Genomic DNA, 11,207 nt, shown 5'->3' on the forward strand with positions numbered 1-11,207 from the left:
TCTCCTTTCCTAGTCTCTAGGCACTCTGAACTATTGTGGGTGATACCATGAATAAGGGAGTAGCAAGGGAAAAAGGCAGATGCTTCACTTGCCCCCTCTGTGGGCAGCTGGCCTGCATGCCAAAACTAAGAGGGAGCAGCTCAGGCTGCTCAGACCTAAATCCTGCCTCAAGCAGTCCTCCCTCAGGAGAAGCCAGGCTGTCCCCAAAGAGTTCCAGCAGAGAGATCTTCCACCTGTAGGATCCTGCACTGGGGGGCTAAAGAGGGGCAGTGTGGATTCCCCCACCGGTCAAACTCTCCGGTCCAGACTGTCCTTCCATGAGGCAACCTGCTGCAGACTCCCGGGTGCTCTTTTGTGTCATTTATTTGGGAAAAATAAAGCTCACACTTTTGGCCACAAGGCTTAACTGGTTTCTCATACCCAGACTGTTCTGATTCAGCTGCAGGGCAAAGGGCTCAGCCAGATGTTTAAAGACAAACTTGGCACAAGAGAGACTAAACTTCTTCAGCAATCCTCCTAGCTAATTGTCTTTGGCTGGAGGTAGAGTTGCCATTTCACTAAGCATGACCTTGAGAAGGATGAGCAGAGGTGGGGACTGAAGGACAAGGGAAATTCTGCAGACCCTAAGGCTATCTATATGAAAGATTAACTAATCAGGATGTAATGCAAAGAGCACTTAATAACTCATTGCCTTGTGAATTTATTATGTTATTTCCCTCTCATTTCCAAGTGTTCCTCTATGTGTCCTTAACAGTGATTTTTTTGGTGATTTGGTTTATACTGCATGATGTGTAAGGAAAAAATATAGTCTAAAATTATATTAACTTCTGTTCATAAATTCCTTATAACTAAAAGAATTTCTGACAAGTCCTTTCCACCTCCCTTTCCCTCTTTCTCTGTATCTTTTTATCTCTCTCAGTATGTTATCAAGTCTGTGGGAGAGCACAGTAACTGTTTTGCCTTAATAATATGATGCAGTTATTTTTCATGGACAGTATTGGAAAATCTATTGTAGTATAACTGAATGGAAAATATATGTTGGCAAATTGAAACAATACAAACTGGAGCATGATCAGGACCCAAATTTGATATATTTCTGTTATTGAGAAAGAGTACTGTTGATACAGTTAGCTCTTAATGTATCCTCAGATTTCTCTGCTTGCTGATCATCACATGCACGCCCACCCACCCATCAAGTGGGCATAATGATTTTACTTATTTTTCTTAACAATTTTTAAAAATACTCCCTTATCTCACTTCCACTTCCTTTTTCTGCAGAGCAAGAAAATTGACTCAACACAACCTCAAATATCTATACTCTCGCTGGTTATTATGTTTTTTCTTCATTTTAAATGACAAAATAGCTCATGCTAACTATTCAGTATGAGATATTTTATATGCATCTGTATACATATGCATTAACTGGAGGCATATCTAGGAAACAGCTTCATGTTATTTTACAATGATGCAGAAGACACACACCTATATTGCATATGAAGACACATCTCACTGCAGTAAAACCACTGCATTAGTTGCCAGCATCTGTCATTTCTGCAAGCAAACAGTTATCTCCTTCAGCATAAATCCTTTTTTTTTTTTTTTTTAAATTATGAAAGTGGTTTGCCTTATTTTTAATTTGTGTGATTGTCTGTGACAGTGTTGTGTAGGAATATCTATGCTGGACAATTGAATTATGTTTCAGGTTTGCTGCTGTATGTGATCCAGCTGTTTATGTAAATAATTTTTGAATTATCAGTGTAGAGGACTTCATAATATTTTTCATCACTAAAGCTTTTCCTTCAGGCTAATCCTTAATTTACTTTAGAGGCTTTGAAGACTGGCAACAGCTAATGCCAATGCTTTCTACATGTTTTATTCATGTGAAGGTGTTTGCTTGCCCTCAAGTCGATGACCAGACTGCAATCTAATGTCACACTGGTCACTTTAATACAGACTTTGAGTACACTGCTTGGTCTATACTACAGGAAAAATACCTAATTTTAGTACGTGGAAAGTAGCATCAGCAAGATTTAAGTGAGGTCTGGGAGAATTACAGAAACGGTGCATTCTAAAATCATGACATTTTGAAAGTAATGAAGAGATTTCTCAAGAGGACTTTAGCCATTTTGAGAACATTCAGATTTTGTTACTGAACTGGAATTGGTATGTTAAGACCAAAGAATCTAAACAGGAGAGGTGTCCAGACTTTGTATAGATTAAATGTAATTTTGTCAACTTTTAAAAAGTTGAAGGAACTGCATCTTAATGGCAATGATTACTGAAGACAGTAAGCAGAAGCCTTCCACCTCCTCTTAACCATCAAAGGTTCAAGTCCAGCAGCATCTTCTCCATTACAACATTTTCTCAGCACCACAATCTTAAAGGAAATCAGTGGGGATTGGAACTGGTGCTTTAGTGACCCCCATAGAAAATCTTTTGTGACAGAATTTGGGGCTGTCCCACTCTCACCAACCAGACCCCGTTGTTGCTGTCCCATAGCAACCTGATCCAGGTGCCATCGTGCCTACCTGCACCTCTACAGCACCTTGACCTGAGTCATAGTACCTCAATGATACTTTTCCATTTAACCTTGCTCTGGAAACCCTCCTGTTCAAATGCATCCTTAACAAAGTAGACTTTAGTTCTGACTCCCCAGAACACCTGCTGTGTGCTTTCAGAAACTGCCAGACTTGTCAGTGCATCCCTTTTGCATCTGATTCTTCACACAAGTGATAGCCTCCAGAGGGCTTGTGCAGAGTTCATCTGCTCTAGGGGAGCAGGGTTTATCTTTCAGTTACCAGAAGTATATTGATTTGAAGAATCAAAACCTTTCTCAACACTTATCATCTCTAAAATCATTGTAGTTAGAGGAATTTATCACTGAAGTCATTATATATTAAAGGGTGTTCTCAAAGAGCAAAACAAAGCACACATAAACTTCTATCTACCTTTAAATAGCTAACTGTCCTTGATTCAAACATTATTAGAAAAGCTGTCATGTCTGTCTTCAAGGAATTTAATAACATCACAGATCTATCCTTGAAAGAAAATAAAATGTTCCCACAAACAAACAAAATGATATTTTTCTTAAATATGTGAGAAAAAAAAGGCAACTTGACAGATTACCTGTACAGCTGGAAGAAGAACACAAAGCCACATGCATCACTAACATGTTCTGAGAGCAAAATAGAGCAAATTTACTAATCAGAAAATCAGCATTGAAAATCAGATAGTAAAGTCTTTCATTTGGGTCTAAAAATTATTCTCCTCATTTGTGCAAATCAGTTTAAAGATCTTCAGGGCACAGCTTGTTTGAATTAGTCTTTAGACATCCTTGGTGAGGCTTTCAATGACACTGAATTAATCTTTTCATTTAATCTGTAATATTTACATATCTCTTAACAGATTGGATTTCACCAGTTATTTTACATTTAAAGAATTATATAACCCTGAGTTATTAGACCTCAGCTATAAGAAACAACACTTTTTCATGGCATGTTTAGAAGAGGACCTATTTATTGAAAATGCTCCTGAAACAAAGATTTTAAATTTAAACTCAAATGAGGTTTCTCCATCAGTAAAGTCTGAACTAAGTTCTTTCTTTCGAAAATAAGACTTCAGGGAGAACTATTTCCCTATTTATGCAGAAATTGAGACATGTATTATATAGTGTGGTTTAAGCACCTAAAATATCTGCCACATTTTAACTTTTCTCATAATGGACTTTTATTTATCCCTCTGATGGCATTTGAAAATCTGCCAAGGTGCTCAAGCAAAGTATATCTCAATAATAACTGAGTACACACTCTCATCTGGAAAAAAAAAAAAATAGCTGCTTTAAATCCGTGAAGGTGCTTGATTTAAGTCAGAACTGATTACAGATGACTGTACAGTTAAAGACTGCTATCCAATTACAAACAGCTCTGCTATCCAATTACAAACAGCTGCTTCACACTCTGGTTCTGGGACATAGCAAAATTGCTAAAATTTCTACTGAGTTAACTAATGGAGTTGCAGTCCATTGTAACTAGTGGTTATTTGTAACCAACTGCAAGCCTGAAACAAGACAACCTTCCTATTGGAAATTATACACGTTCCCTTAAATCAAAAGAGAACTGTTTTCATTACACCTGTTAATTCCAGAAAACCAAAATTCCTATCTTGTAATAGTATTGTGAATTCAGTCAACCAAGCACACATAATGTGTAGGACACCCAAGAAGCAGCAGTGACCAACCAGGAAAGCACTGAAATTTGATCTGGCCTGGAGGAAAGGGGGACAAGTGGTTCCTTCTTTGCTCAGAGGAAAGGGTCTGGGAACTGTGTATGACCATGGCGAGCAGCTGTGTACAGCGTGTCTGAGTGCTGGAATATCAGTGTTCACACCCACAAGAAACATGCGAAACGTGCTATGGCTGTGGACCTGTGGCAGATGCAGGAGGCCTCCCTGGCCAGGAGAGAGTTATTAAAATATTTTTACTTGGCCATTCTTGCTCTTATAGATGGTTATTAGGAAAAAAAAAAAAAATCTATATATATATGTATATATATTTTAAAAAGTCATAAATTTCCATTTTGTTACTGTTTTATGCCACCATCTTCAAACACACACTTATTGGGCTGTTGTACACAGCATAGCCACTGTAGTTGTCTTACCTTGTTCCATCACCTACTTTAGAAGGAGAAAACTTATCTTTCAGAAGTGCCATTTTGTCTCCACTCATTGCAAAGGGACTCCTGAAAAGGCCAAAAGTAGACATCTGTGTTTTACCTAATGAATTCTACATAAGCGGTACACTTTATCTCTTACATGGGCATCTAAGGCAAACTGTTAAGCTTGTTCACATCCCACAGCTGGTAAACATTTGCAACGTAAAAGTTCAACCTAGCCGACTATTCAGATCCTTGTGGTTAATGTTGCAAACATGCACAGTGCGTGTGCCATATGACTAACACTTCTGAGTGGGTCAGGCTTACTGCTCATGGGCTGATCAGCTACTGAGGTTTTTTTGCAGGAAATTTGATGCTTCCCAGTGATGATGAAGCTGTTGCAGAGTTGTGACATGCATGTTGTATGTGTGTGATATAGATTTAGCTGGTTGCCCTGCGCCACTGTGTGTGTGCATCTGAGGGATTTGGGGATAGTGCACATTCAGAACACTCACATGGCTATAGAAGATTTTTGGTGTCCATATATTTAAAAGTGAGGGGGCAGACCAAAGAGGACAAGCCTATTTGACTGACAACCTTTCTTCTCTCCAGTAGTGACATCCCTCCCCCACTTAAGGCCGGCCCTTGCCTTCCCCACACTGTGCTGGGACGTGCCCACAAGAAGCAGTTCTCCACCCCTTGAGATCAGCCTTTCTGCGGCCGGTTCCTCTCCCCTGTCTGCAAGTAGCAACAATGCTGTAAACAGTCAGGCTATTTACTCTGTGGGTAAGAGCCCGTATCAATGAGCTTAAGATGGACATTGGGTCTGATGCAGAGCAGTTCTGCAAGCAGTATTCCTCTTTAACAATCACAGGTTTAAGCTCTTTTAAATTCAAAATTATCTCTTCACCATCGCAGACCAATTGTACGCCATTACATTTGTTCTCAATTTGTCTTCCTTCTCCTCTTCCAGCAGTACAAAACTGTAAAATAACTGGTTCCTGTTACTGAGTCTTTAATCTTCCCTTTAATTTTTCTTTCACTTCCCGATTCAGACAGTATCCAATCACATATGTTTAAAAACAAACAAACAAACAAACAAAACCAAAAAAACCCACAAAACTTGTCCTATTAATTATTCTGCAGGTAGCTTGTTACTGTCATGTTTTAATAAAGTATTTGATTTGGTGCCCAGGATAGCTAGAGAAGGAGATTTTGACATTAGCTGCTTGTCATCAGACATTTTGATATATTTGAAAAGATTTATTGAAGGCAGATTTTACGTATTCTGCAGTGATGCAGAAATCAAATTCTTGCACCCAGTTTCCACGGAAGAGATGTTTACTGCACACACATGGGATAGGTTTTCAGTCAGTCTACCCCAATTAGTGTGGTTTCACCATTTTGTAAGTAAGTGGCATACACATTTGTTTCTCTTGAAACAAGCTGGAATATCTCACTTTTGGTTTAGATAAATTTTTAAAGATGCAGTAATATTTTAAAGATACAAACAGAACAATTTAATTAAGATTTTAAAATAACGTTATTTTTTTTGGGTTGAACAGTCACTGTCAAAACTAGGAGGATCAGTATTCAATTTCCCATGCATTGCTGCTAACCTTTCCACCTTTTTTTTTTTTTGCAATGTTATGACAGAACAATTCAAGTCACAGGAAGAAAGATTGCAAAGGGCAGCAAAGGAGTGTGCAATATTAATCTAAACTGAATCCTAATGAAGTCAATGGTAATTTCTCCATGACTACAATGGCTTTGAATCAGGCCCTCAGGGGCAGCTTTACAAAGTAATGTAGGTGCCAGCATTTTTGTAAATCCCACTTGATACCTATCTGCATGTTTAGATAGCTGAATAGTAGTGGATTTCTGCACTATCAGATACCCTTATGTCTCAGCCAAGGTCAGATGCATCTGCTACTGCAGTCTGTGTTACACCTTGTTGAAGCTGCTGGGCATCATCATCACTTTATTAAAAGTCATTAAACTCTTCTCTGAAAGTCAGCAGGCAAATAGTACTCTCCAACCAACCATCACTGATTTCTACAAGAAAGGCAAAGGCAGCTCACGAATTTCAAACTAATTGGAAACAGATGCTTTGCTGAGTATTGTCCTAAGCAGGTATGTCTCTCCTCATGCATGGGTGCATGATGGGGAGAGAGAGATCTGAGCAGTGTGAGACAGCTTGAGGGAGAAGCCTGCAAAGGCAGCAGGGACAGCATTGTGTGATGAGGAAGGAGCCAGGAAAAGTCTTTGCAGGTCCTGGCCAAGAGGACACTTATGCTAAGGAAAATATTTAGAGTGGCTGGGATCACCTTTGCTGTGGCCAAGGAAACAAGACTTGCCCATTATTTTAGTAAATGTTTGCAGAACAATCAGGATAAGAAAATGCCTGACTCAAACATCAGGTTTCCTCATTATCTAGCGTAATCTATAAAATTTGAATTTCTGGCTAGTTCCTTGGATTAAGAGGAATTGCATGCATTTTACCAATGTAGTGTCTAGTAAGGGGTTTATTTGTCTGGTCACTTCCTTTTCTAGCAGCTGCTGTGGCTTCATCTGAATTACAGTTACAGTACACTTCCTTTTTCTTTTCTGAATAACTTTGTAGATCAGTTGTTGCTATCTCCTTTGAGTCTTGATATTCTTTACACAGTTAGTCTGCCTGATTTCCAGGCCTTTTTTGAAGCACTTGCTTTCAAGCTCATTTAGACACTTGTTTCTGCTTTTCGTGTGTTTTCAACATGTGCATTTGAATGGTGAACACATAGGAAGTCCCTGTTCTGAGAACCACTCTTTGGTCTGTAGCATGGTCTTCACGAATGCTATATGGCCATATCCTGACTGCATAGGGGGAGAAAAGATTTGGGTATATACAACACCTGCACATCACTGCATTCCCACTGTGGGGAAATTCAGAACTTCAGCCAGACAGGGAGGATCCGTGCCCTCCAGCAGGTCCCCAGACCTGGAAGGCAAAGGTACGTGATACACCGTAGAGCACACCTGCTCCTGGCTTTTGGTAAAGATAACCTGGAACACATATGGTCTTGATTATAGGTGATGAACATTTATTTAAACTGCTGAAAGCGAGGCATTGCTTCGGTACCTGATGACATTCTTTTCTTCAGGTGGCCATCTTTGGTTGGCATCCTCCTGCGAGTTAGAGTTGACTCACCTCTTGCATTGTATTGTCTCCTACTGTAATACTTACAATGGGAGCAGCTCAATTGCTCAGTAGGTCCAGTTTTGGAGGATGTTTTCTCTTGGCTGATTGGTATCTTTGTCTACTTTTGTGGGGAGGGACAGTCTTTAAGGCTTTTTTCTGTACTTGTAATTTAGAAGGCTTGAGCTGACAGTATAATTTTAATATACTGGTACAGTGCTTTTCTGGTCTGCCATGCCCGCTTCATATAATTTTAACCTTTTTTCTTTTTTTTGGTCCTTTTTATTTTGTAGTAAAGCCTATGTCTGACAAAGGGATTTTGAATGAATGAGTCTGTGTTTGACAGGCAATTTTGATTAACCCATTTGTGCAAGTTCCCATTTACCTTAACTGTTCAAGGAGAACCTGGGCATAAAACTTTGATGACGTTCATGAGTTTTGTTGGCATGCAAGAGACCTTCATGTTGTTCCAGTGTGAATTGCACTGGCAGCTGTCAAATGCCTCCATAAGCCCAGATAAATTTAAGTCTCTAAATACTTTTCAAAATCTGCCTCTAATTGAACTAGGCTCCACAATTTCTGGATTCAAAACCTGATGTCAGTTTTTTCTAGATTTAAAACGTGCCCTGTTTGAGGGCATATGAGAACTGCACTAGCTGGACCATCTTTTCAAGTTTCATCCCATAGCTCATGTCCACAAAGCCCAGGATCATCTATAAATTGCAGATGCATGGATCACATGAAATCACAGGCATTTCCTGCTTTAGCCTGGAACATACCTTTCCCAACCCAAATGATGAGTACTTACTGGTACAGGAAATAGAAGACAAACTCAGAAATATTCTTTAATGACATCTTATGTTGTAGCAGGATTTGCAGTATTAACCCCAAAGCAGAAGAAAATACAAAAATAAGCTCAAGATAAAAATCTTCTACAATCTTTCTTATTTTCTGCTTGGTTGGATCATTGCTGCTGAAATCCTCTTGTTGCCATAAAACTTCCTCTCCCACCCTAAGCAAGCACTGAAAAGCATCTCTTTACCCTATTTTTATCAAACTGTAGTTCTTGTTCAAACCTGTGTGATGACATCAACCATGCAGAATATTTTTATTAATATGAAAATACTGTCCTGTGCCCACAGAAAGCAGATAAGTGGTAACACTGCTCCCGTCAGAACACAAATGTGATGGAGCTGCTTTGAGTTGTCTGCTTCAGTTCATAAACAGGAGAGTGACTTCCCTCACGTTGTCTGAACTGAAAAGGTACCGGAGTGAGCCTGGTTACTATAGCAGCTGAGTATTTGGTTAAGTATTCAAAATACCCGTCTGTACATCAGGTTTATGAACTCTGTTCAATGAGCTAGAAGATACTGAAGATAAAAATTGAAATGAGAGAAAACATTTTGTTGTGACAATTTTGAAATGAAACAACCTAATTTTTCATCTTGAAAAAGCCTGTACAGAATGGGAAAGTAAACAATCCACAAACTGCTACTACCATTCTAGTAAATATGTCATATTGATTACTCAGTGGAGAGGGGAGCAGAAACATCTATTCAGGAACAATTCAGAATATCCTATACCCCCTGCTTCCAGGAGCTGTGTGTTGATGTACCCATATGCAGAGGAGGGAACTGAGTCCTGTTTGCCATAACCTGATTATCCTATCCGTTCTGTTACTGACTTCAGATACCAAACCTGGACAGAAATTAGACAAATAAGAGGAAGTGAGTGTTTTGCATCTCTGCTAAACAAGTAGCAAACTTGGATCAGAAAAAATGTCTTTTTTTTTGGCAAAAAACAACTGCTCAAATAGTTAGGCCTGCCCCTCTACCTGAAAATTGGAATAGCTTTATTTGTATTAATGATTTTTTTAGGCATTGTTCTTTTGCTTTTAAGAAAAAGAAAGGTGTACCATTCCAGTACCATTCCACAAAGAATGTCACTGCTCAATCTTCACACAGAGTTTGGGGTCGCCAAGTGCCCCTTACAAACCACACCAGGAGGTATTTGCACAGAAGTCCTTAAGCTAGGCCTGCAGTTGTCAGATGGGAAGGATGTTGCTGCTGCTGCTGGAAATAAAATTAAAATACTGCCACTTTGCTGCTCTCCTGAAATGTAGTCAAAGAGCGTGGAATCAATAAAAGCAAAGAGAGAAAAAGGTGACACTGCTGAAATCCTTAGCTTCCCTGCAGCCTCAAAGAGGGGTCCTGCACAGAGATGATCTGTCCAGCAGAGGTGATGTGCCTTGGTGCACAAAGTTTCTTTTGTTCAAAATCTAAGGTTCTAGAGATGCATTTGGGAGTGGGAAGAGATTATTTTCTTTCCCTCTGCTGAATTTGATGCAGTTTAAGTGCCCAAGAACTAGGTCTTGGATTTCACTCAGTATGCTGCTCTCTCTGAAATGTAAATTTAAACACCTCAGTACTTTTAAGGATTTGAGCCCAAAGAGTGCTGCTTTAAATGGCCTCTGAGATTCCTTTGCTTTAGGACCAAGCCAGAAAAGTTGTGCACGTATGCAACCAAGTCTTATGTCTGTGGCTGCTGAATAATAACCACAGTGACTTGCAGTCTATAAGCTTATACAGCCTTTTTATACACCCAATGCGGCAAAAGACACACTAAGGAGTAGAAGCATGCAGTGAGTGACAACATTATCTGATTTTGCAGTGGTTTTATGCTGGTTCACCAAAATAATTAATCTCTGACAGGACCTCTCCCAGTTCAGAGCTGATCTGTCTGTTCTTGCAACAAGTCAATGAAGGCTTATACCAGAGCCAGTGTCAGATGGGTCACCCTGGGCAAGTAGCACTAAACCACAGGCAGATGCTGCTGGCACTGCCTGGCCCAGGTGGGGAGCTGTGCCAGCTGTCTCTCATCACTTGGGCTGCCTGCAGGCAGGCTGTCTGCACCTCTGCCCCTCCTCTTGAAACACCACCCAGGGAAGGACATAACCAGCAGCAGCGGCTCAAACATACTACATCTCTTTTCCAACAGCATGCTCAGTGATGCCAGGAATTCAAGACATTGCTGAGCCCGACAGCGACCGCACCTACCATGGATTTTATTGCTGGGTAAGTGGCATCAGCATCAGCCCTGGGGATGTATTTAGAAAAGCCTTCACATTAATGAGCAAACAGTTGAGAACAACTTCTGCAGCTGAGTCCTGAGCAAGCCTAGGTCAAGTCACCCAGGTAATTAAATGCTAGTGAAAAGACCAAGAATTGTTTGTGTATGCCTTTTTAATGGTTTGATTAGGCAGCTTTGTGCTTAGGTTGAATGTTAATCTTCTGTTTTTCTGAGATTTATGCATATATGTCACCTATCCTACAAACCATTTTGTAAACAGGATACTTCTTCTCATTTTTTTCAATGCATTA

This window comes from Streptopelia decaocto (assembly GCF_964273445.1).
Source record: "Streptopelia decaocto genome assembly, chromosome: 1".
Taxonomy (NCBI): Eukaryota; Metazoa; Chordata; class Aves; order Columbiformes; family Columbidae; genus Streptopelia; species Streptopelia decaocto.